This window comes from Pocillopora verrucosa, chromosome 14 (assembly GCF_036669915.1).
Source record: "Pocillopora verrucosa isolate sample1 chromosome 14, ASM3666991v2, whole genome shotgun sequence".
Classification (NCBI taxonomy): domain Eukaryota; kingdom Metazoa; phylum Cnidaria; class Anthozoa; order Scleractinia; family Pocilloporidae; genus Pocillopora; species Pocillopora verrucosa.
The window spans coordinates 20,254,547-20,266,908 of NC_089325.1; the positions used below are offsets into that span (position 1 = coordinate 20,254,547).

Below are 12,362 nucleotides of genomic sequence, written 5' to 3' on the forward strand. Positions count from 1 at the left end.
TTTCTTCGCCATACTGTTTATTCTTTTAAAAAAGAAAGTTTAGCCGCTCTTTGACAAAACTGCGTTCTGAACCATCTTCAATTAAGCCAACTTTTTATCTCAACATTTATTTTTTAAGTCAAAAGGGCTGAAAGCTGATAGTGGAGGGACATTTATTCAATTAAATCAACCCTCTAATAGAGAATCCCTTAGGCCTACTAGTAGCGTAAAACCGCTGTTTGGTTTAGTCCTCGTGTAAATAACCGGCCCCAAATTTCCAAAGAAAGGATCACCGAGCGGATACCGAGGCTAAAACTACTTTTATAATTCGCGTGTATCGTCATTGCTCAAGAATTGATAAGGAGGATAAAGACCATTTTGAAATTGTGTCTGAGAACGTATTGTTCTCTTCGAACGTCGTTGAGTTAGTTCATTGCAGTATTATCAGTATCGCTATTCTCCAGGTATCGCTACAAAGAAGAAAAAATATTAATATGTAAATAATGACTATAATAATGGTGATAGTAAAAATAATAGTAATAATAATGATAGAAATCTGCAAAAATCTGAAAGTATGTACAGTACTCAAGCAAGCAGATTTTTAACTGTGGACATATTTGCAAAATAATAACTTTGTTCTTGGCAAGGCTAGAACTTGAGACCTTCCGCGTGTGAGACGGACGTGATAACCGCTACACTATAGGAACCTTAACTACGAAAATTCATCAATAATCAAACTCAAATAAATAGGTAAAGTAATATATACAAAACACAACAAAAACGATCTGTAACTGGGGAATTAGCTCAAGTGGAAGAGCGCCTGCTTAGCACGCGGGAAGTATTTAACTTTGTTAGTTGCTTATATTATATTTTGACGCTCAAACCTCTGATGGTCAGTTAGATGTGTTTAGAGCTTGATGTGATTCCAAGGGTTCGATTGAGCAAAGCTGACTGGCCGTTGATCAAAGGTTAGAAGAATGAAGTCCACATTTTGCACCAAAATTTCATTATTTTATTGATTGCAATTTGCTTGTTAGGACGTGATATCAATTCTAGTCGATCCCGGTACCACTTTCTTTACCAGCTAAAAGTCTATTGGGCCAGCGGGAAAAAATTATACATTTACCCATCCACCCACCCACTCACTCACTCACTTACTTTCTTCCTTATTTATACTTAATTTTATGGAATGCGGTATATAGGTGTAGTTGGCCCGTTAGCTCAGTGGGTAGAGTGTGGTGCTGATAACGCGTACGCCATGCTCGTGGGTTCCAACCTCACACGGACCAAAAAAAATAATAAGTAGCTTTAATGAAATGATCAAAAAACATGCCAAGACTCTTTTGATTCTCTACAAATCATTTTTACTATTTTCCATGTTTCGTTCCCAGCAGATGAAAAACTTTTACGATAACTAATTCAATAACGTTTTACAGAGGGGGAAAACAAATAATTTGCTTCGATGAAACGATCTAAATGTCAAGACTATTTTTCTAAGTTTCATTTCCAAAAAAAAAATTTTTTTAAGATTATTAGTTCAATAACCTCATACAGCGGGGTGCTCGTTAGAATCCGTGGTAGGGATTTACTACCAAGTTCTGTTAAGCCTGACCCTTACTTAGACCAACCATGATTTCATACACTCCTACTTTTTTCAGACCTAAATATTGGTGAAATTTTCTCGCAAGATCAGCCTGAATGACTCATTTTCGGTACTTCTCTTTCTTTTGCATTTGGACTTAAACAAATAAAGTTGTTGGACGTTTTTGCGATTCCCTTCAAAACCATTAAAGTACACAGACTGAATGGTAAAATCCATAGCCATTTTCAGTCCTAAATTGGCTGAGTAACCAAACCTTTTGGGGTGGAACATATCTTAACAGCTAGCGAAGGGGAATGCCCTTCACGATCAGGCCTTCCGCCAGATAAATCCTCTCTCGAGAAAACACATCAGACAGATTGCAAGTAATTCATTCTTCTGGTATTATTTTGCACCCTTGGTTTTTCTAACTTAGACGAGTTTTCAAGTTAAAGAACGTCATTTAGCTCAAGCTATTGAACAGTCTATCAAGCTCGATTATCCACCGTTGTAATCAGTCTAAGAGAGCCTTCTAAGATTTTTAATATTCTGAAAATGCAAACAAGGGTAAAGGCGGATGAACAATACTTTCTGTAACATGGGGAAATGTTTAAAATTGATTGAGTAGTCCCTCAAACCAAAGATAGATAAAAAAAAAAATCACCCAGCTCTCTTTAGACGGGGTATTAGCTCAAGAGGTAGAGCGTCCTCTTTGCATGCAGGAAGTACCGGGATCGATACTCGTATTCTCCAAGAGAATTATCTCTTTAATTTCATCACAGATCTTCTTTCAACAACTCATTAAAACCTAACTTGTCACCTAAGGATCGGTCGCTGAATCGGCGAGGTTATTTTTAACAGGCGTTCCTGATGTTCAATGTGAGCACGATGAAAGCGTTAATTCAAGTAATGTTGGTTGTTTCCTCCGTCTAGCTGGAGACCAAATTATTGCTATTTTAACGTTTAGCGAAGTCCAACCTCCATCCTCAGTTGATATTATGAATCTTCAAGATCACTGGAAACTTTCTTAGAGAGTTCCTTGATACAAAATGCCTTGAGGCGCTCTAATTGTCGAAAGGGAAGATGGTTTAATATTAACTCGCTGTGTTGTGTTTTTGAAAATTTGGTATTGCCTTATAATCGGTCTTTGGGTAGTATATTGGGTTTCGCTATCAAAATGACGTGTTAAATGATTTTAATCCAGAGAAAACTTTCATGAGGGGTGATCTCCAACTCTGGTTTTTTACCGCTACGTATAGACCCGTCTCCGTGGCGCAATCGGTCAGCGCGTTAATTCCCGCTCTATCATCTCGAGAAGGATATGAACAATAAGACAAGGTTGATTAGATTTACTCCCTCTGATGAAACTGGTCGGGCTTCTTACCGTTTTCACATGCATTTCACCGCTGAGGAGGCCGGCCTTCCTTTATAGGCTACTTCTCGTGGCCGTTACTTTCTTTACCCTACAAACAACCAACAAACCAAGTTCATTCAGTAAAGTTTGAAAGGGCGGGAATTGTGACGTCCTTGCTAAATTTATTCTACGAGTGTTTTGGTTCTCGGAACAACATTTAAGTTCATATAGTAAATGGAGGAGAGCGTTCCACTCGATAGCTCACTAGTGAGCATAGAGAACGAGTGAGGTATCGAGTTGATCACGAGAAGAGAAATATCATACCTACATGTAACCATGCATTACTCTGTGTACGATAAGGATTGAGGAATTAGCTCAAGTGGTAGAGCGCCCGCTTAAAGCCTAAGCATGCGGGAGGTACCGGGATTCTCCAAAGGCGCCTTACATTTGCTTGATTCTTCTTTTGAGAAATGATGCTTATGCACGGCTCAGGTTTATTTCAAATATTTTTTTTTCTAATTGACCTCTTTCACTCATTAATCTTCTCTAGAACTAAAGAAGAGGATCAAAACCACGTGAAAATGCATTAAAGTTGTTGTATTTGCCCCACAGGATCACTATCTGCCAAAGATAAAAACAAAACTTTACAGATCTTGGTGGAATCCTTTTTTTAAATCGGCAGGTCAAGTGCTGATATGGAAAATTAGGAAAGCAAAGGAGGAAAAGGTATCAAGTTACGGTTGAAAGAAATGGTTCTCTCCATTGGCAAGACGGAAGTTTATCACTTTCATGTTGAACATAAAATTACTGTAGGGAAGGTAGATCTTCAGAAGTCAATTTGTGAAGCTGATATGTACGGCCCTCTAAAATCTTGGCAGGACAGGTCGGAAGGTCTGACCTTGCGATAATAGTCCACGACCCATATCGGAATTTGTTCGTCTTAAAAGATTCTAAGAAAATAGAAACATACAAGGGGAAAACTTTATATTGCAGGTCTTTATATGGCGTAATTGACTAAAACGGAAAAACCCCGATCATATTTTTGATTAGAGGATGGGCAGACAGAATAGTAGTAGTTAAAATTACTTTTTGTCCATTATTTATTCTTCCTTGTGAGAACAATTAATAACTCCAAATTCAATAGAACCTTCTTCTTTCTGATTATGTTGAGACGGAGGTAAAACTAATTAAGAAACACTTACCGGTTCGCAAGTCAGTCTGAACGTTTTTTTTTATGCTCGTGCAGACTTCAGATCAACAAACTACAGAACAGCAATTGACCACTATTGATCGGTACTGTTCAAGTGTAATTTGTCATCTTGAATTTCTACATGTCACCTTCCAACAATTGTCGAAATTGCTGTGTCTGCACATCATTATATCCACACAAAAAAGCCTTTATTTACGTTTTTACCACTGCCTATGACAACTATTGAATTGCATTAGCATCATTTTAAAAAACGTTGAAAAGTTTGTAATGCAACAACTTCTTGTCGTAGTGTGACGACGGGTTTGGAGTTATTCTGTCTGATTTGTCTTTCCTTCGTCTTAAACCTAAATGTGGGAACTCTCCTCAAATCATATTCCACGACAAAACGGGCCTGTCCGGGAGTCGAACCCGGGACATCTCGCGAGAATCATGCCACTGGACCAACAGGCCAGGTAATGTGAAAACTCTAAAAAAATTATTAGCTTTTTTTTACGCGTAGCAGGTGGCAGGTGTGTAGTCAAATGATCGCTCCTTACCGGTCTTCCACGTTAATAGTCTATTCCACTTTCTCTGTTGTCGTCTGATAGTATGCACAATCTATTCCAATTGCCTTTTCGTTGGGATAGAGGCGTTCCATTCCGATAGAGCTCTTTTACACGAAAAGCCCGTACTTAACCTGAATAAAATCTCTATCCGAGACATTTATAACCTTTTCTTTCCAGACCAAGAGCAAGTCCTAATTGTACAGATTCTACCACTAGCCAGAAGATTAGGTGGTTACAGTTTTGTACGGTCTTAAGCGTGCAGAGCCTACTCTGTCGTATTTTTAAATCAAATGTCACCCAAGACAAAACATAATCCGAGTTTCTTCAAGTGACTGGTCAAAACACAAAGGAAGATGCTGAAGGACGATAGAAATATAGGGATGAAGAGTGACTCCTTATTTCTCGGGTACCTTTTCGCTTACCAACAAAGATAAGTAAACACGAAATTTTGCGGGCAAATTTCTCTGATTTGGTACATTAAACTATAGTGTCAATGCTAAGCCGCATAAAGAATCAAATTATGAACATGCGTTTTGATGGCGGGGATGGAAATAATAAGTTTTCAACTGTTTCTATTTCTCTAACATATTTTCCTAAAAGTGTTTTTTGATTAATAACTTTTCGTAGTTAAGGTTCCTGTATTGTAGTGGTTGTCACGTCCGCCTCACACGCGGAAGGTCGCAGGCCCTTCCAGAGACACAAGTGATCTTTTGTCACTATCACGATCGCTATCACATACAACTTGCTTAATATCTGTGCCAATTTCAATGTTTGCAAACCCAAATAATTATGTTTTCAAACATTCTTTTCTCCTTGTGAGCAGGTCGTACAGGGAAGGAAAGAGGTCGAAGTAAGATGGGCTAGGGTAAGCGACTGAATGCAACCGTGGCTCTTGCAATATCAAAGCTTCCCCGTTTACCTGAAATTCTCGATCTTCAGAGCTATGGTATACAGTCTCAGAGATTCAGTATTCATTCACACATTTCATCTAATTAAGATATTTTTTTTGTCACTCATGAAAACTGAATTTGAAGCATTTCCAGGACATTTATTGTGCCCTATTCTTTTCAGACACGTCAAACTTATTATGCATTTCCTGCTTGTCTCACGTCACCATTTATTATTGTGACTGGCCTGTTGGTCTAGTGGCATGATTCTCGCTTCGGGTGCGAGAGGTGCCGGGTTCATGGCCCCTAGTGCCCATGATTACATACAAGCTTTTGTTTCTCTATTGACTTACTTAAAGGTGTAGGAAAGACTCCGAAGATGTCTTCTTATCCAGTTACCTTTTTTTCGTTTGTTTTAAGTCAAATTCAATTTATTCAATTTTCAATAGCGACGGTGAATACCTATATAAATGTTTTGAGTTTTTTCTTGGTGCGCACATATACCAATTTTCTAATTTTTTAAAGAACCTCAGCCAAAGTTCCGATTTTGTCTGAAGATGTTTTCAGAGAATCGAATATTCATACAGGTTTTACCGTCGCCGTAGAAAATTGAATTAACTGAAAGTGCCTTAAGACAATTGTTGGTGAAAATTTAATCGGTAGTCTGAGTTCGAAGAGAACAACACGTTCTAAGACACAATTTCAAAATGGTCTTTATCCTCCTCATCAATTCTTGAGCAAGTTAATTAATAACGATACACGTGAGTTATAAAAGTAGCGTAAGCCCCGGTATCCGCTCGGTCATCCTTTCCTTGGATGTTTGGGGTGGTTATTTACACGAGATCTAAACCAAACCGCGGTTTTACGCAGTCAGTAGGCCTCGGTTTCTCTATAAGAGGGTTGATTTAATTGAATAAATGTCCTTCCACTATCAGCTTTCGGCCCTTTTGACACAAAAATAAATGTTCAGATAAAAAGTTCGTCTGAGGTGAAGATGGCTTAGAACGCGGTTTTGTTAAAGGGTGGCTAAACTTTGTTTAAATAACCAGCCGTTGAAGTTTACAAAAAAGATGCTTAGTCAACACTTTACAAGGCAAGTTTTTTCTAAAGAATAAACAAAAGAATCAGGGAGGGAATTGGAGAATCCGGGTATCGATCCCAGTACCTCCCGCATGCTAAGCGGGCGCTCTACCATTTGAGCTAATTCCCCAATGTCTAACTTCTTACCTTTCAGGAATAGAGGGTATTCGGCCCCCCTGTTTAGAATCAATAATTCAGAATTATCTTGACAGATCAATTTTACTGAGTAAATATGAGAGACGTAATATGATAAAAAATAATTCTTCAGTCGGCAAAGCGTGGTGCGGATAACGAGGTGGTGAGTACGATCAAACACACGCAGCAAAAACGGACTGCTACTAGTAGGGCTTTGTCTGTTTTGTCGAGTGTAGTCGTTGTTGTAGTTTTTTCTTAAACAAAAGAGAGGGTTAACGTATTTTTTTAGGCTGTCCTTCGTGTAATAAAGTAGCCTTGCACGTCTCCTTAGAGTCCTGATGGCCGGCCTTGAATGATGTCGGGCTGAAGGATGTCTAGCCAAGTCATTTGTCAGTATGGATCGGTTTCCTGTAAATTGTTGTCCACAGTGAGTTAAAACTTAAGATTATTATTAATTAATTAATAAATTATTACGTTTTGCCCTGGGTGACATGTTTGATTTAAAAATTCAACTGAGTCGGCTTTACACGCCTAAGACCGTACAAGACTGTAGCCACCTAATCTTTTGGCTAGCTGTAGAATCTGTACAATTAGAACTTGCTCTTGGTCTGGAAAGAAAAGGTTATAAATGTCTCGGATAGAGATTTTATTCAGATTAAGTACAGACTTTTCGTGTAAAAGAGCTCTATCGGAATGGAACGCCTTTATCCCAACGAAAAGGTAATTGGAATAGATTGTACATAGTATCAGACGACAACAGGGAAAGTGCTACTAACGTGGACGACCGGTAAGGAGCGATCATTTGACTACACACCTGCTACCTGCTACGCTTGAAAACAATAGTAATAATTTTTTTACGGTCTTCACATTACCTGGCCTGTTGGCCAGTGGCATGATTGTCGCTTTTGGCGAGAGGTCGCGGGTTCGACTCTCAGGTAGACCCGTTTCGTCATGGAATATGATGTGAGCAGAGCTTTCGTTCCTTCATTTGGGTAATTTAGAACGAAGGAAAGACAAATGAGTCAAAATAACTCAAAAAACTCCGACAAAAAGTTGTTGAATTACAAACTTTTCATTATTTTTTAAAATGATGCAAATGCAATTAAATAGTTCTGGTCAAATAGTCAAAACGTAAATAAAGCTTTTTCTGTGTGGGTGTTTTGATGTGCAGACACAGCACTTTCGACAATTGTAGAAAGGCGATGAAATTCAAGATGACAAATTATACTTGAACAGTACCGATCAACAACCATCAATTGCTGTCCTGTCGTTTGTTGATCTGAAGTCTGCATGAGCATAAAAAAAACCGTTCAGACTGACTCGCAAACCAGTAAGTGTTTCTTACATACTCGGACAGGATAAGGTTCTCATGAAAAGAGTATTACAAAACTAAAATTTAATTTATGATCGAAAATGTTTCTGGCAGGGCTCGAACCTGCGACCTTTCGCGTGTAAAGCGGACGTGATAACCACTACACGACAGAAACCGCATAGTTAATACGTAAACAAGAATAAATGAATAAATGATAAGAAAAACCATGCAAGGTGATTCATATGGAAATTAAACTCTCCTTTGTAATTTTTCGCGATGTAATTTTAAGGAAAAGTGGACACATTCGAGGTGCAAAAAGGCCCTCCTTAAGTGAGGTTCCATACAGACAAGCCTTTGAGAATATAAATGAAGCTGTACATATCAATAAAGCAAGCATGTTTTTTAGGCATTCTTCTGAAGATTAGCGCAGTCATGCCATCCTTTTCCTTATGCGTTCAAATGTTATTATTTTTCGGCAACACAATCACAGATAATAACCTTGAAAGTGAGAAAAGATTACCCAAGTATGTTAGGCTGCCTTGATAAAATGAATGAAAACGTGATCACGGATTTCTTTCGGTATATCCTTTGTCAGGCGAATTTTCTCTTTTATTCCACTGTTTCTTTTGTAGTCTTGAGTGTATCTACGATGTATTCTCACTGACTAGGTTAGAAACAATAAGGTTCACGACCACTTAACTTTACTTCTTTTCCAGGTGACCAGAAAAAGTCTTATTTCATCTCATTAAAACCTCTTTGTGGCATTCATGAAAAATGACTTTAAAATCTTTCATTTTTCCTTTTTCTTTTCAGAATGAATACAAATTCTTTATTTCTTTGATTCACACCCGAGTTGCTGAATCACCGGGCTACGTTCTTGTACGGTATAGAGAATAGCGCCTAGCCTCCTTTGTTGTATTTATAAACCAAATGCTACACAAGACTAATTGTACTACGTGTTTGCTAAAGTGACTGCTTAGAAATTAAAGGAGCCTCCACTGAGCATAGCTGTATTGTAAAGAACACACAGGAAGATGCTGACGGAAAACAGAAATGCGAGACTCCTCTCTTTTCTAGTGCCCCCGCTTTAACCAAGCAAACCTTAGTGAATACGTAATTTCGCGGTCAAATTTACCAGACTAGAGAGACGGCGTCTTTTCAAATTAGGAGCAACAATACCCGGCAAAACTTACAAAAGAATCGAAAAAAAGAAAAGTAACCTCTAAGATCCCCTTTAACTATCAATGAATTTTCAAACGCTTTCTTTCATGAGGTTTCTTACTCTTTTTATCATAATTATTTATTGATTTATTTATTCATTTATACACCGAAGTACCTATTCATTCAGTTATTAATCTAATTGGTTATTTGTCTATTCATTTATTTACCAATAACTATTTAATTTTAATATTTAGTGTATTCACCCTTTTGTTATCTGGTGGGTGTTTTCTCTTGTTTGTCCTCTGTCTGTAAGCGTTATTTATTTTCAGTTGTGCTCTAGTCTGAAATAAAGACAAAATTTTTCTCCTCAGTCCCTGAGCATCTGCAATCTACAACTTGCATGGTAAAGAGCACCGTTCTGGCTTTCAAAGCGAATGGCACCTACCTCGCAGGGATCAAACGTTGCAAACGATGGGCTTCATTATATTATGTTTGCTGTTTACCTGTCAATCTTTTTAGGTCGCAGTTTACTCATAGTGCCTACTCAATGAATCATATTCTCCGATTCCAATTATTAACACTGTCTACAGCATTGATTAGGCGCAGCGGATGGTTGGTTCATCAAAAATGTCTACACACCCTCTGGTTATTTAATGGTCAATGCATTTCAGAGAAGTTTGAGTAGGCCAAAGTTCGAAAAAGATCCTGTGACCCCGAGATCTTACAAGCCCTCGTGATATCATATATAAAAGATGAATTTCCGTCTCTTTTTGTTCTCAGACCAGTCGCTCTTTGCCGAATTAGTTACGTAGGGTTTTCCGTCTAAGTGAACTACGCCATATAAAGGTGTGCGATGTAAAGTTTTTCCCTCGTATGTTTCTATTTTTCTTGGAATATTCCAAGACGGACCAATTCCGAGATGGGTCGTGGATTATTATCGCAAGGTAAGATCTTCCGACTTGTCCTGTCAAGACTTAAGAGGGTTACGTATCAGCTTCACAAATTGTCCTCTGAAAATCTACTTTTGTTGAAAGTTCTTGCTACACTTTGTTCAAAACAGAAAGTACGGGGCTAGGGGATTATTTACACGAGAGGCAGAGAACTTCTTGAAAACGCTTTTAGAGAACTCAAAGTCTTTTCTAAGGTTAATTTCCATAGCCTTGGGGCTGGAGGAGCCACCTTTGCGATTAATACTGGAGCTTTTGATTGGCTTTTTAAGCGAAACGGTCTTTCGGCTAGCGAAAACGCTGACGATGGCAAAGACAAATTCTCGTTTATTAGTGTCATAATCTTTAGGAATTGAGATATAGCGTTTTGTATCGTAAGACCATGCCCAGCAGGTCGGGAGAGTGTTATCCATTGGTCCGGGAATTTTGAAATGGGAATTTTTCTAATCTCCTGTAAAAAAAGTAGCCATCTTCCCTGCGGGAAATCGAACCCCTTTAAGTTAAACAGCCACGAGTTTACCATTGTGTCACTGATCATGAAGGGACAAGGCTAAAGCAGCTGCTTCGCCTGTATTCCGGCAGACTTCCTCCTGCCTTGGAAAAGAAGCAAAGTTAAGTGATCGTGAATCTTATTGTTTCTGACGAAGAGTCGATTAGATTCATTGTAGATGCACTCAAGACTACAAGAGGAACAGTGGAATAGAAGAGAACATTCTCCCAACGAAGGATTTACTGAAAAAATCCGTGATCACGTTTTTCATTCATTTTATCAAGGCAACCAAAGTCGAAACAACTTTCACCACAATCGTTTGCACTATAAGAAATCCAAGTTTCATCATCACCCTCCTATCATAATAATTTTTTTTCCTGAGTATTTTGAGGGTGAGTTAACTAAAAACGCGTTTACCGGTGGCTACTCAGTCTGGATTGTCCTGCCTATGCTCGTGTAAAGACCAGATGAATAAACTTGTTGGTATGACACCTTTCCAGCACCATTTACTTAACCTCCGTCTTGCGATTATTTGTTGGGATTCGCACGAGTGATGTTCAATGCTCCCAACAGAAACCAAGAACAAAATGAAAAAAACAGGTGCGCAACGAGTACACGTGTGCGCGTAGAATCGCAATATGTACACCCATGAGATAAATTTCACATGCAGTAATTTCGCAAAAGCAGTCCGGCATTTCTGAGAAAATTTATGAATGGATATCAAACATCCGTGTAAGACGGTGATTTCCCGCATTTAATTATTTATAGATTAAAAACTCTCTTCGCATCATATTCCACAACAAAACGGGCATCTCCGGGAGTCTTTTCTTTTCTTTGCTAACATTGGAGAGTTGATATCTAAACCTGCGATGCTACTAAATGGGCGCTCCAACCAACAGCAACCCAAGCAATAATTTTGATTTAGAAAGATACAAATCTGAAATCGAAGGACAATCGTTGCTACAAGCTGGCACTATTTTAGGATCTCGTTGAGGAAACTACAATAGAGACAGGTGAAGTTAATTAAATGTTCTTGGCCATGATCATAGATTCCGATCATCGCAAAAGACGTTGGCAGATGTACACCATGTATTAGCCGTAGCCCATTTTTTTTTTTTTTAATTGCTTTACCAGTTTAGATGCCATTGACGACCAGAAACGTCATATAACAAACGTCCGTTACCACGACGATCACCAACAAAAACATCAATAACTCTCTAATATTGATCAGTTTTTTTTATACAAGATATTATAAAGGGACGAGGTTTAAGCAGCTGCTTCGCTTGCATCCAGACCTCCTCCTGCCTTGGAAAAGAAGCAAAGATTAGCGATCGAGAACTAATTGTCTCTCGCGCAAAGTCAAGGAGAATGCATTGTAGATGCACTCAAGGAACAGTGGAATGGAATGGCAATCAGTTTCATCTGCCACATGATTTATCTAAAGAAAAGCGTGATAACGTTTTTCGTTCATTCAATCAAGGCAACCAAAGTCAGATAAAAACAACAAAAAACAATCGAGAACAAGCGTGGGTAATCTTTGTTTGCTTTCAAGCTGATTATCTGTCAATGGCATTGCCTGACAATTATAACATTTGAAAGCAAAAGGAATCGTCCCCGGGTGGGATTGAACCACCAACCTTTCGGTTAACAGCCGAACGCGCTGACCGATTGCGCCACGGAGAC

The 12,362-nt window shown here is 38.6% G+C and overlaps 3 non-coding genes across 3 annotated transcripts; all 3 read right to left on the reverse strand.

The window, feature by feature from the left end:
• Nucleotides 1–6,691: 6,691 nt before the first annotated feature.
• On the reverse strand, nt 6,692–6,764 carry Trnaa-agc (transfer RNA alanine (anticodon AGC)). Its single transcript has one exon. It is a non-coding gene; the product is annotated as a tRNA-Ala (tRNA).
• A 1,419-nt stretch (nt 6,765–8,183) lies between these two features.
• On the reverse strand, nt 8,184–8,256 carry Trnav-uac (transfer RNA valine (anticodon UAC)). The gene has a single exon. It is a non-coding gene; the product is annotated as a tRNA-Val (tRNA).
• Nucleotides 8,257–12,288: 4,032 nt separating this feature from the next.
• On the reverse strand, nt 12,289–12,362 carry Trnan-guu (transfer RNA asparagine (anticodon GUU)). The gene has a single exon. It is a non-coding gene; the product is annotated as a tRNA-Asn (tRNA).